Below are 15,137 nucleotides of genomic sequence, written 5' to 3'. Positions count from 1 at the left end.
GGAAATCGCAGAACCAAATCAGTTTGCCCTGCCATATTTGGCTGTGGTCTGTCATTGGGCATTTCTGATGTGCTTTTCTGGATTCAGGAAGAGCTGATTGTCCTCCGAGGGTTGAAAAAAAAAACAGTTTCAGAAACCTGAATCCAGGGCCTTATAGTTCTCCTCATTATCTATCTTCTTCTCCCTTCCCTCGCCCAAGGGAGTGGGGGAAACACTTTTCACTGCAGAGTTTGCTTTAAAGTTTTCCCATCTTGCGTGCATTATCCCTTGATATTGAAATTATTTTCTCAGTTTAATCCAACTCCTGCTGAGAAGCTGTGTGAGATTTAGGTTGTGGGGTTTTTTTTCTTGTACTCTTTTGGATGGTGTTGCATTTTTCACTCTTAACCCGAGGGTATGTTTCAGCTTATGTTCATTCTGTTTCATGCAGGTTTATAGCACGGTAGAGTAGAAGAAGGCTTCTGATTTTTAGGGTATTTTTAGAATTCATTCCTGAGTGAGGGGTTCAGACACCCAGTCTCCTCGGAACAGGGGTGAGGGGTCGACTGAGCTTTATTGAGAAGCCTCCAGTTAGGCTTCGGGCGGGTCTCCAAGTTATATTGTGTGTTTACTGAGCTTCCCACTGGTAGAAGATGACACATTTGTCTCATCGTCCTGTGTATCTGCTTTCCAGAGGACACCGGAGCATTCTCCTGGGGTCACTCCCACATGGCTTCCTCACATAGCTGTTTTGCAACAGCCTTTATTGCCAACACCCTTGGAAGAACATCTCCTGTAGAAGTACAAGTTTTGCAATATGGACTTTGGAAGTGGTTTTGTGATGTTCGAATTTTCTGTTAGCCTATTGCTCAAGCACTACAGAATGTACATAGTCCCTTTGGCCATCCTCTCACCCCAGAATATCCTAATAAACATTGTTTTCTTTTTTAAAAAAAATCATTGTGGTGTCTTTTTCTTTTATCCCATTCACCGGAAAACCCTCCTGAAATCTGCAAACACGTAGAAATCCCCAGTGTCAAAACATTGGGTTTTCTTGACAGCAGATCATAAGGACTAAGTGTGGCTGCCACAAATACTTTCAGACCATGGCTTCCGAACCTCGGTACTATTGACACTCGGGGCCAGATAATTATATTTTGGATGGATGGGCTTGTCAGATCTTATACATTGTTGATGTTTAGTAGCATCCTTTGGTAGCCCCCCATCTACACTTTGTGGTCAAAGCTATCTCTAGACATTGCCAAGGGTCCTCCGAGCCTAGGCAAAATCACCCTTGCTTGAGAGCCAGTATTTCAGACTCAACCTTTTGCTCACTTATGAGCAGCAAAAGGCAGCAGGGTGTAGTGTAGGAGCCTGCGGAGGAGACAGCACTGGGCTTCACCCCACACCTGACATTTATATTATGTTCTCAAAATGCAATGTTATAATTAGAGGATAGGGTTGGTGGACTCCTAGTTACCATCATATTTGTATTGAATGATTTCTATAGACTTATAAATAGTATTTTGATAAAAGATAAAGACTTAGAATGAGGTGGTTGTTCTTGTTTCCAGCATCTAGCTCAGTGCCTGGCCAAGAAGAATCACTTAACATCACATGAGGCCATGAATTAGAATGGTGAAGGTGGCTGCTCAAAATATGACTCCCCCATTTCCCTGAGGAAGTTACCATCTCTGGCATCCTTGTCACCGCCAGGAACTTTTAAGGGAAAATGTTAAGACATAAAACATAGTAATTAATATTGCCACTGTTGTTTGCTTCAGTATGCAACTAACAGTCCCTGAAACAGCAAGAGAAACTGGCTTGCTCTAAGACAGAAGCCTGTATTTCACTTGCGATTCTGCAGGACACGCTTTTGTTCTCTTGTGATTTTTCTTTTAGCTGGGCTTTCCTATTGTCTTGCTTCCTGGCTCTGCTTTCAAATGACCAAGTTTAGAATGATTCCACAGAATCCCCAAGTTGGTTTGGATGAAAAGTTTGTGTGAACATTTGGACCTTGGCCTGGTGTTTTAAAGGTATAACAAAAGCCTAGATTTCAGCAGCTCACCTGGCTCTGGGCTTCTCAGGACAGCCTTTGCAGAAATCCCCAAGTTCATTCCCGGAGAAATGAACCCCAGCTGTCAGCACAGATGGTGCGGGGCCCGTGGGGAGGGGCAGGACTAGAACATTCCCAGAATCATCAAGCGGAAGTGGGAGACAGAGCTGCAGCGAGCGCCCTGGGGACCTGCAGGGTCCTCCTACCACCGTCCGTTCATATTCTAATCATCTTCGGAATGCAGCCAAATCCCTGGGATGCAGGTGATAGAAAATTTAGGAGCTGGAACAAGAAATGACTAATAAAACCCTGAGAGAAATGCCAAGAAAGTGAATAAAATCTGTGACAGAAACAAGATACAAGACTGCTTGTGTTTGGTGACATAAAACATAAACGAGAACACAGTGATGCGAAAATATGAGCAGGGGTGTCCATAAAAGTCCCATAAACTGGCAGTGCTGGCTGCCCTGATGGGGTTTAGCCTCACGGAGATGTCTGCCATCCAGGCTGGTAGACAGAGAATTCACCACGTTTAAAAGATAAGGTGAGCATTTGGCCTGAGAATACTTTGGGTGGTTCTATAAATCAGGACAGTCTTTAAGAAAAAAAGCAAACACTGTTTGACAATGTGTATCAGAATTTAAAATCCACATCTCCTTTGAACCAACAATTCCACTGCAAGGAATTTGCCCTTCATTCTTATACAGGGTGTCAAGATGCATGCAGTAGTATTTTTACGACAGGATAATTTGCAATAACAAAGTACTTGAAACAACCTGAATGCCCATCAATAGTGACCTGGTTAAAGAATTCATAGCACAGCTAGATGAGGGAATATTAAGCAACTATTTTTAAAAAGTAGATGTACATCCACTAAACCAAAAGGGGTCTATAGTGTATTAAGTGAAATGGCAAGGTACAGGATGGTCAAAAATATTGTCCTACTTGTATAGAGTTTAGAAAGATAGATGGTAGACAAATATTGGTGATAAAGAAAGATCATAGATAGACGATTAACAGAGAGAGGGATGATACAGTCTACATATAGGTAGACAGGTATAGCTATAGGTAGACAGGTATAGATAGATTGATAGATGGTAAATAGATGACAGCTAGATGTAGATAGATCAATAGATATATAGATGATACAGGTAGACAATAGATGCTAGGTAGACAATAGAGAGGTAGATAGGTATAAATAGCTATAGATAAATAATAGATGATGGATAGATAATTGATGCAGACATAAATAGGTAGAGATAGAGATTAATAGATGATAGATGATAAATTTCTATAGATAGGTAATTGATCATAAATAGATAGATGATAGCTAGAAAGATAATAGATAGACATGAATATTCCCTGGATATAGTTTTTACGTAGTTTTTACTCTATCCATATATTATTTGTACCCGTTGTTTTTAGAGAATAAAAAGTAAAGGAAGGACAAGCTGTGCAACTTCTGGAACCCAGCTCAGATTCTGAGCCTTGCTCTTTGGAGGAAAGAGGTTGAGGTAGCCCTGGCTCAGAGCGCTCCCGGGGCTCTGCAGAGTTCCCTACTGCAGCCAGCCAAGCCCTGCACAGCCCAAGAAGCAGTGAGTGGCTGCCCCCACCAGCACCTCCTGCAAGATTAATTGCCACGATTTAGAGAAGAGGCACCTTAGGGGCACCTGCTGTGCATTGTGTTGTATGGGAGGGTTTTAAAATAACTCCTCTCCCTGTGGTTCACAACATAAGGGTGAGTCATATCCATGCAGGGCCTTCCCAGCCCAAGGGGAGGTTGGGTCTGCTCTTCCAAGAATGAACCCCGCCCTGCAGATGGTAGTCTCAGAAAGCTCATGATAGTAACAGCTGTCAGTTAGTGGGAGCTCACCATGCACCAAGCCTGGGGATGGATGAGCTCTGTGCACATGATCTCATTCAGTCCTCACAGCAACTCAGATAAAGTTAATTTCATTTTGCAACTGAGGAGACAGGCTCAGAGAGAGCAAATGACTGATGCAATGTCACACAGCCAGGGTGGGACTCGAATTCTGTTTTCTGATGTCAGGGCCCATTTAGACATCCTCCTTTGCTCTCAGGCCTATGGGGAGAAAGTCTCCTGGATTCTGAGCGGGAAAGCTCGCAGGTACACCCACATCCCACGGCCCCACCACATTGCCCTCCATCCACACTTGGGGCTATGTTGTGAGAGCTGCGCAAGTCAACATAATGCCGCATGAGTTTGTCTTCAAAAGATAATTAGATTACCTCCCTTGCCTTAAGGAAAAGAACAGCAGATTAAAAAAGAAATATGACAAGCCATCAGAGTGCCAGGACTGCTCCCCTGAGACTCACTTCCATTTCAGTCCCTCATTCCAGACATGAAACCAATTAAAGTAGTGGCAACATATACAGTTAACACCAAGTGACAAAAGCCTGCCTAAGTGTTTTAAAGAATCTCATAAACCAAAGAGCTTCTGCACAGCAAAAGAAACTACCATCAGAGTGAACAGGCAACCTACAGAATGGGAGAAAATTTTTGCAATCTACTCATCTGACAAAGGGCTAATATCCAGAATCTACAATGAACTCAAACAAATTTACAAGAAAAAACAACCCCATCAACAAGTGGCTGAAGGATATGAACAGACACTTCTCAAAAGAAGACATTTATGCAGCCAAAGGACACATGAAAAAATGCTCATCATCACTGGCCATCAGAGAAATGCAAATCAAAACCACAATGAGATACCATCTCACACCAGTTGGAATGGCAATCATTAAAAAATCAGGAAACAACAGGTGCTGGAGAGGATGTGGAGAAATAGGAACACTTTTACACTGGTGGTGGGACTGTAAACTAGTTCAACCATTGTGGAAGTCAGTGTGGCGATTCCTCAGGGATCTAGAACTAGAAATACCATTTGACCCAGCCATCCCTTTACTGGGTATATACCCAAAGGATTATAAATCATGCTGCTATAAAGACACATGCACACGTATGTTTATTGCGGCACTATTCACAATAGCAAAGATTTGGAACCAACCCAAATGTCCAACAATGATAGACTGGATTAAGAAAATGTGGCACATATACACCATGGAATACTATGCAGCCATAAAAAATGATGAGTTCATGTCCTTTGTAGGGACATGGATGAAGCTGGAAACCATCATTCTCAGCAAACTGTAGCAAGGACAAAAAAACAAACACTGCATGTTCTCACTCATAGGTGGGAATTGAACAATGAGAACACATGGACACAGGAAGGGGAACATCACACAATGGGGCCTGTTGTGAGGTAGGGGGAGAGGGGAGGGATAGCATTAGGAGATATACCTAATGTTAAATGACGAGTTAATGGGTGCAGCACACCAACATGGCACATGTATACATATGTAACAAACCTGCACGTCGTGCACATGTACCCAACTTAAAGTATAATTTAAAAAAAAAATCTCATTTACCCACAGGCTGTGCCTGGAGAAACCTAGCTGGCCTGGTATCCTACAACTTAGGAAGTACGTGACCCAGCTCTGACTGCTGGGGGTGCTCAGCTGCCCTCCTCAGAATCCACCTCCAGCTGTCACCCTCTGTGCCTCTTCTGTCTTCAGTCTGGGGACAGCAGACAAGGGGAGGTGGTGGGGGCAGGGCTTAAGTTTCTGACCCCTGAAACGGTGGCTGGCTCAGGAAAATCTTTTGGTCCCTAGTCCCTGTCTGGTTCTAGATCTTGACCTCTCCCACTCCTGCCCACACCTAGACAACCCGCAGGGGAGAAAGCACTGGGCTTGACGGTCCTAACCTTGAGGTCCACCACAGAATGGCAGAAGCAGCTTCCTTTGCCTTAGCACCTCAGGACAAGGGCATCTCCCTTTGAAGGGAGCAGATCAAGAAATTCAGCTTTCGGAATGGAGCCTCAAAAAATAGGACCCAAACTGAGAGGAAATTGTAAACCAGGCAATAAGAAAAACGTGGCTCTTGGGATGTGCTGTTCTGGTCTAAGTTTGCTTCCCTTCCAGATAATGGAAAGTGAATCCCCAGCCCCATCAGCTGGGAAGGTCCAATATCAGAATAGGAGAGCAGCCACACTCTGATACAAACCTGGTTTGTTTTCCTTCTTCCAAACATTTCTGTCACTGAAGGATGCTTCAGGTGCTCAGATGATGTCACCAAACTTGGGAGCATTTTAGAGTCCACAGAGCTCCTTCACAGGCAGGCATGTTCTCCCTGGACACCCCCGCTGGTGGGTGCGGAGCTGGTTGATCATCCCCATTCCAGGATGTGTCTGTCTGACCAGTGGCAGAGGGGACCCTGCAGTCCAGGAGTCCTTCTCCCAGCCCCCTTCCCCTGTGGCATGGCCTCCCCTCCAGCTCCCTCTCTTCTTTTCTGACGTCTTCCCACTCATGCCAGAATTGCAAAATATTTTAAACCACTATCTGCTTCTGCAGAGCACGCTTGTACAGTCTACTGTATTTTTCTCTTCTACTGAGTTTTTCAAGGCAGTTTTTTGTTTGTTTGTTTGTTTGTTTTGTTTTTTTGAGACGGAGTCTTGCTCTGTTGCCCAGGCTGGAGTGCAGTGACGCGATCTCGGCTCGCTGCAAGCTCCGCCTCCTGGGTTCACGTTTCAAGGCAGTTTTTATGTGGTATTAAGAGTTCTTTGAATAACCCCTGCCATCATTCAGAAAATAGCCAACTTCATGTGCCTAGCCTGGGGTTGCCAGAGATCTCACTGCGTGGTGTTCACTTGCTCAGGGGCCTCAGCCCTGGTGGATCACCAAAGAGAGCAGAGGGGCAGGGTGGTGTCTTCCTCACCGGACACTTAAATGACTCAAGGTTGCAAACCCAGGTGTGAGGGCCAGGGCAATGAGGTGGGCTGCCAGTACCGGCCCCAGTGGAGCCGATGACCTGTGCGAGCAGGGAGCCCCTGCATCCAGTTGCACTTCACCCCGAGAACTAGCACCAAGCCAGCAAAGCCCAGGTTTCTCAGACACTGGCACCTCCAGATCTGTTCACAGGCTCCTGCCCTCCTCCAGCGCGCCTCCCCACCATACAGTCCTTTTCTGTTTGGGTCTCTGCTTGGTCTCTCTCTCTTCACATCTGGAGTGAAAGACTTGTTTCCAAAGGGCCCCCTCCTTTCATCGGTGGTTCCTCTTCTAAGCATGATGATTACATGGGTCTTCAGGGGAGCCTACGAGGCAGGAGCTGCAGTCTCTCTTTTGCCAATAGGAAATAGAGGTTAAGTAACTTGGCAAAGTCCCACGAATCAGAGAGGACCATGGGGTCTGAATCCAGGCAGCCTGATTCAAGGGTCTGCTTTGTAACCTCTGTGTCATCCTGCGACAGCCTGAAGAGGTTTCCTGCAAATCGCATCATTTTCAAAGCCACGAAAGGAAAAGATCTTTAAGGAAACATGAGGTGTTACGTTGGTCATCCTTTAGGATGGTGAATAACCAATGCATGTGCTTGGATTTTTTCTTAATTTGGGATTTACCGAGAGTGAAACAGGACTTCCTTAAGTAGTCATTTCATGGACAACGTTTTAAAAGTCTGACTCCAGACTCAGCCTGTAAGTCTCATATTCAGCTCCACTGCCAGAAGGTGAAAAGTGAACAACAGTCACTCCCAGGCAGGACTCCAGCAGTCAAGTGCTCCTTTGCAGGGGAAGGCTACACCGAGGGAGCAGCAGATCCCAAGAGGAGAGGATCCCACGGTGGCCTTGTTAAGTTCAGGATGCCTATGACCTCCCCAGTCACCAGCTTCAGGTTCCATCATTCAGGTTGACTTGTTCCTCTGCCTCCCTGCCTGTATCCCATTGGCCAGCAAGCCTCTGCCCTCCCTTCTGTCCCTGCACCTCCACCTGTGGGCTCTCCCCTGCGACTGCATCTGGCCTTTCCTCTCCACACTGATTTTCTCAAAGTCCACTGTCACCAGGCTCTCAAGGCTTCCCAGGTTCTGACTCCAAGCTACCTCTCTACTTTCACTCCCACTTTCTCCTTGCACCCAAATAAGCAGATCTCCTCACCACTTTCTCCACCGCCCCCATCCATCCGTCTCCCCTGCTCACCAACCCATCCCTCAGCTCCTCTCTGGGAAGCCTTCCAAGTCACTCCAGTTGACAACGAGTTTTCCATCTTTGGGGAGCCCAACTCTCATGGGCTCACTCCTATGCTCCCATGTGACCTGGTGGTTCTGTGAACGTGAGCCTCCCCTCCCCAGCAAGGCTGGAAATGTTACTAGTGGAGGGTGTCCAGGTTTTCGGCACTTTGAACAAAGAATTGGACAAAACACACAAACGAAGCAAAGAAAGAATGAAGCAACAAAAGCAGAGATTTATTGAAAATGAAAACACACTCCACAGGGTGAGAACAGGCCTGAGCAAGCAGCTCCAGCACCCAGTTACAGAATTTCCCAGGGTTTAAATACTCTCTGGTGGTTTCCTATTGGTTTCTTGGTGTGAACTCTATGTAAGTGAAGTCGTGGCATGCAATCAGTCTGGTTGGTTGGGAAAAGCGACCAATCAGAGGCTAAAGTGAAGTTACAAAGTTACACTCCTATGCAAATGAAGACGGCCTGCAACCAACCTCACTGGTTGCAGGAGGGAACCAATCAGAGGTACTTTCAATTTTTCATCTGCCCTGCAGAAAAAGAGGGGGGTTGCAAAGGGAGTAGCCTCTGGTCCTTTTGTTACTTGGGTGTGGAAAGTTGGAGTTTTCCTTTTAATTTAGTTCTAGGAAGTCAGTATGAATAGGCCTTAGGTTCCCTGCCCTCCAGACCCTATTCCCCTGCCTCAGAGACACCCCCGGAAAGAGAGGACAGACTTCTCTGTGTGTTCCCAATACACAGACTCTGAATATACAGACTCTGGAGATGAAGTGGCTTGACTTCTCTGAGCCTCAGTTTCCCCCGTTTTGTCCAATGGAGTAAATAATAGAACCTGCCTCAGGGAGTTGCTGTGAAGTTACTGCGTTGGTAACAGCTGCTGTTGTAAAGAAGATGACAACAAAAACTGATGGTGACGCTAACAGTAAAACTGAAGGTGATGCTGGGACCCAGGAGGGCATTTAGGGCATTTAGTAGGAGTCTGAATGTGCACTTTTTCATTTTTGAGACTCTGTCTTCCAGGCTGGAGTGCAGTGGCACTATCTCTGCTCACTGCAATCCCCACCTCCCAGGCTCAAGCGATCCTCCTGCCTCAGCCTCCTGAGCTGAGACTACAAGTGCATGCCACACACACAGTTAATTTTTGTATATTTTGTAGAGACAGGGTTTCGCCATGTTGGCCAGGCTGGTCTTGAACTCCTGGGCTCAAGCGATCCACCCGCCTCAACCTCCCAAAGTGCTGGGTTTACAGGAGCTACAGTGCTGAGCTACTGCGCCTGGCCACTGACTTATTCTTGAAAGAATAGATGAACTGGGTTTCCCTCAGGCTCATTCCTTCCTCTATTAGAAAGTTCACTGGAGGCCTATCATGTGATGGACGCTATCTTTGGGAAACAGAGAAATATGATTCCTGCCCTCATGGAAGTTTATTTACTTTTCTCTCTTCCCTCTGTTCAGACCTTGAAGAATTCAGACTTTTGAGGGAATGGAGGGAGCCTCTCACTCTAGGGAGGTCATTCCATCTGTTCTGCCTCTGGGACGTATGACAGAACCTATGACATCCCAAAAACAGCTGGTTCTTCTAATACACAATAAGATTCTCCTGAGTTACAGTGCCTCATGTACCCTCGTTCATTGGTTTTGTTAGGAGAGACTGAAGTCTCCAAAAGATTGCCAAGTGCCTGCTACCATCTACTAAATTCTTGCAAGACAGGGCTTTAGTAATTCATAACGCCTCAGCATGTTTACCCAGTTAAATGACATTGTTTCAGCATTTGGTAGAGAAGAGCCATTTCTGCATCTACTCAATCCTGTCACTTAATTGTCATTGTATAGGAGTTCATTAACATTCCCTTAATTTGCTATGAAGAGTTAAAAGGCTTTCAAATCTAGTCAAATTCAAAACCAGTTTATTTGCCTTTTATGATGATGGAAATGATGTGCACTGTAAATAACCTTATGTTCAACACTCAGCGATTTTAATTTCACTCAACTTCATGACTTAAGGTCAAATACGTTAATCAAAGCCGCTGTCATTAACACAGTTTCCTTTTCTATTAAGCGATTATGATCACTTACTATTAATGAGTCGTGAAGTTTTAATAAATTTTTGCTGGTGTGAAATTACAAAACAGTAATTATGACACATACTGTATGGATGGCTTGTTCCATGATGTAAATTTGGCCCAGTGTTGGTAAAATACAAAAGAACCGCAAATAATTAATTAGTTGCTGCCATGGCACCAAAATAAGTCTTCACTATGAAAGCAAATGAATGAAAAATGAAGAGCCTTTTGTTGTTATTAGTGAACTGTTACACAGTGAGACCTGGGCACTCAAAAAGGCCTGATCCCTCAAAAATGACATTTTGACTGGAGCTGGAGGAGAAATATCTGCAAGAATTCTTTTGGGTTGAAGTCCATTTTTCTGGCATGGGGCTGATTGTATAACAGTATGGGGCAGGAGGAGGATTTTGAAATAAAATTGAATGTTGATGCAGATGGATTGATGGGAATGGTACCAAAGAATTAGCATCTCAAGACTGAGAGAGCTCCTGTGAGCCTGGGAGAGACACAGAGTCCTCAAGGATTTACCACCTACATTGAGAGTTCGTTGCAGAACACATCGCGGTCCCTAAAGGATTATGTCACAATGAAGATTCCTGGGCAGTGCCCCCAGAAATGTTGGTTCAGTGAGTCTGGAATAGGGCCTAGGTGTCTGCATACACGCAGGACAATTCTGATACAGGTGGTCTCTGGCACACACTTTGAGAAGTAATAATCTAGAAGGCCTAAACCACAATTCTTCAAAACTATATAGGAGTCAAAATCCTCACCGCAAACACTAAAGTACCAAGCCCCATATTAAGCACAAGATCATAAATTTTCTACATTGTTTACAATCAAGTAAGAAAGGGATATGTATATAAATAACAAATATATCATCATCTAAGATTTCCTGAGCATTTGCTTATAATGTGCCACACACAGAGCTGAGTATTTTATATGTACAATCAGATTTGACCTCAACACAACCCCATTTTTCAAATCTGGAAACTGAGTCACAGAGAGATTACATAACTTGCCCAAGGTCACACAGCCAGCAAGTGTCAAGCTAAGAAGTGGGCTCTATTAGGCAGGCAGTAGGCAGCAACCGAACATGTTTAGATAGGGGAGAAGCACAACCAGAGGGCTTAGGAATGTCTCCTGGGACAGCGCTGTGAAGCAGGGACTGGGGTGGACGCAGGTGAGCCCCCTGGGTAGCAGTTTCAGTTGTCCAGGGCAGTGGTTTGCAAACTGCTCCCCAGAGCCTCGGAGGCTTTGGGGTGTGTCCAAGGGTGGATGCTGAGGTGGAGGTTTAAGGAGAGTTCCTTATCCTTTTGCTGTCCCCTTGACACCCCCATTCACATTTTATATCTGCTGTTGGAGAATGCTATCATGTGACAAAATGTCTGAAAACCCCTGGCTTGGGGCACGCAAGAAAGGGGCAGAAGGTAGACGTGCAGGCTCAGAAATGCTTCCAGGATGGGACAGGTGGGAGCCATGAGACTGAGTTGGAAGTTGGGCCCGCGTTGTTTAACCTGCTGGCACAGGGCTTGGTGAGACAGTTCATCTGGAAGTCAAGAGACAAGTCCAGAGTTTGGGGATGGAAGATTTGATATTTATTTTGGAGTCATCTGTGGCCAGGGAATTTATTCTAGAAGGAACACAGCCAGCCAGTTTCTGAGTGAGGCCGAGAAGGACCCAAGTGCCTGTTCTGTTCTGGGTACCGTGCCAGGGACGGTAAACATCTATCACTAGCCCTAGGAGGTCTGCACTCCTAGGGCGGATGCTGTGCCCACCTGGCAGAGAAGGCTTACTGAGTTGCAGCAGAGAAGGCTGCACCATCGACACAGCAGCTACCCTCACTGAGCACTCACACATGCCAAAGCACTTTAAATATCATCTCATTTACTCCTCGGGAAAGCCCAGGAGGAAGACACCGTTATTTCCTCCGTTTTAAAGATGAGACTAATAAACGTATCTCATGTGGGTAAGTGAGATTCCAAAGCTTGTGTTCTTTTCTCTCCACCTGTGATGACATTGATAAGACCAGCATCTATCTTAAGAATTAAACAACAAAAGACAGGGCAGCTTCCGTTATACACTGTAACCCAGACAGATGGGACCTGCCAGTTATGCTAATTCACAACTACGCAGCTGAGCCTTGCAGACACTTTTCAAAGCCAGCCCCAGCTTGGGGTCACCCCTCCTGCAAGGAGAGGCAGTTTGTCTAAATACAAAAATAGACGAAAAGGGTCCAAGAAGCAGAACTCCCACCCAAGGTGGTCAAGTAAGAGGGAAGGGATATAAAATATGTCAGAAACTGGATAAGGCATTTCCTATTACCCATCAAACACCTTATTACACTGAATAGGTTATGTGGGAAAGATTTCTTTCCCTTAACCATTGCAATTGTCAGTGTGAAGCACCAGTCTTCCAAGAATTTTCTGTCAAGCTCCTCACTAATCAGTCTCAGACCTCACAACCGGAACCACAGTGCCTCTGCCCCATTAGTGCCCCATCCGAAGGCTTGTCCTGGTTTGCCAAGATCAGTGTAAGAGCCAAGCCACAGTGGCAAATGCTACTGTCTGTGTTCTTCACACATAGGGTTATCACCCTTATTTTTAGCAACACTAGTGTCATTTAGCCTTACTTTATTAAGTTTTTATCCATCTTTACTCAGGCAGGAGGCAAAAACTGATAAGTGACTTGAAGACAAGGTAGGGCCAATGTGGAAACAAAAATAAAGATGCAGTAATCTGTAAATAGCTCCAGGGAAACATGTTTCCGAAGAGAGAGAGAGAAGCTGAGACGGCCCATTGCCCAGATTCCAGGGTAGGACTGCCTGTGATGTGGGAATTGCCCCTCTCTGGCCACAGGAAAGCTTGGCTCAAGTATGTAACAACTCACCCCTAGGGACTATCCTAGAATAGCCACTAGTTTCATTTTAAATGGTGAAAACAAGAATGAATATCTAATTTTTGTTGAGCACTAACTGTGTACCAAGAACTGTGCTCAGTGTTCCTGGGTACACCTTCCCTGAGGCAAGGTGCACCAGCAGGATCCAGGTAGATCCACGTTTCTCAGAATGAGAAGACTGCACAGGTCTCATTGTCAAAGCCTCTGTTGGGTTTGTCAGTCCTGGAAGTCTCCAGGGCTCCAGGGCACAACATTAACAGTGATTCTTTCCAGATGGCAGGACCATGGGCGATTTCTCTCTACTTTTTCATAAATTTTAAATGTTCAATATGGAACAATTAGTTTACACCATGAAAAGCATATCAAATTCTACTTTTCAAAAGTGTGCCAATCTATTAATTTGTCAGGTATAATAAGGAGAATAAGGCTTTGCTAGCAACGTGAACCACTGAACAACTACTAAGAAAAGGGCCTAGGTCTTCCAGCACAGCCTGGAACAATCACTCAGGAGTTGTTGAGTTCTCTTTCAGCTACTTTCCTATTCCATCTGTCGGTCTATTGTCCTATTTATTTAGTTAATGCTTGCTTGGTTCCTGTATTAGTCTGTTTTCACACTGCTATGAAGAACTTCCTGAGACCTGGTAATTTATGATGAAAAAAATTTAATTGACTCACAGTTCCACATGGCTGGGAGGCCTCAGGAAACTTAAAATCATGACAGAAGGCAAAGGGGAAGCAGGCGCAGTCTTTGCATGTCAGAGCAGGAGAGAGAGAGTGAGGGAGGAAGTGCCACACTTTTAAACCATCAGATCTCGTGAGAAGTCACTCGCTATCATGAGAGCAGCATGGGGGAAACCACCCCCATGATCCAATCACATTCTACCAGGTCCCTCCCTTGACACATGGAGATTACAATTCGAGACGACATTTGTGTGGGACACAGAGCCAAACCATATCGGTTCCAAAAAGGATATTGACAGCTTCCATGCAATTTAGTCAGATAAAAACTTGAAGTGAGTGAGAAACAAGAGACAAAGTGAAACAGCAGGTGGACCCAGCACATGGGCCGCACAAGACCCGGCCACTTTCAACTGGGCCGTAAACATGGCTGCAGCTGACAACAGTAAAAAAGGAACACTAATTACAGTTACACTGATGGAGAGCACTCCTGAGATCAAGAGAAAGCTTCTTAGAAGGGGCATGACTATTCCCGAGACTATGATGGGAAAGTATTTGTTGCAGAGTACCTGGTAAAAATGACACTTGGTGACATAGGAATGATCAATGTACTCAACAACATCCCCACTCTAAGTCAGCCATGCTTCTCAGGGGAATTCTCTTACCGAAACAGACCAAAGGCATTGCTCCAAAACACTGTTCAGGAAAGGAAATTCTAAGGGGCCGTGCAATTGGGTCCAAGACCTTTATTCACTAATAGTCTGAATTAATGCAGGTTTTAGGGTATCTTGAGCAATGGTGCCCCAGGAGTTATGCAATTATTTATTTTAAATTTTACCTTCAATACCTTTTAAATATCATACATCTTTCAAATCAAATCATAAATATAATCAAATCACCTCCACCCAAATATGCTGTATAGTAAATTCTAACATTTTGGAAACCACTAAATTGATGAATCATGCATCTGGGTTGATGTGTTCTTTTGTAGCCCTGACAATGAAGCCCTTACCATACTGATTTAATTGAAAATTTTCTGAGATGGCCAGGTACACTGTGGAAGAAATAAATATTGACAAGTGTACCCTCTTATCTATGTGAATTGTGACATTCTTAAACCACATGAACAAAACCTAATGTAGTTACAAATTAGATGGAAAGGTGGATGTTAGAATGCAGCTGTCCCCTTAACTCTCAATTTCAGTTTTGGAGTCATTAAAACAACCTCTTTGACTGGGAAGACATAACAACTAAATGCTATGTGGTTCTTGGATCCTGGAACCAAAAAAGAATATTAATGGAAATACTAGTAAAATCTAAAGAAAGTCTGTAGTTTAGTTAATTGTATTATAATAATATTAATGTCAGTTTTGAAAGTGTA

Source organism: Pan troglodytes, chromosome 8 (assembly GCF_028858775.2).
Source record: "Pan troglodytes isolate AG18354 chromosome 8, NHGRI_mPanTro3-v2.0_pri, whole genome shotgun sequence".
In the NCBI taxonomy this organism is placed as follows: Eukaryota; Metazoa; Chordata; class Mammalia; order Primates; family Hominidae; genus Pan; species Pan troglodytes.
The sequence above is the reverse complement of the archived record's forward strand: the minus strand, read 5'-3'. Positions refer to the sequence as shown.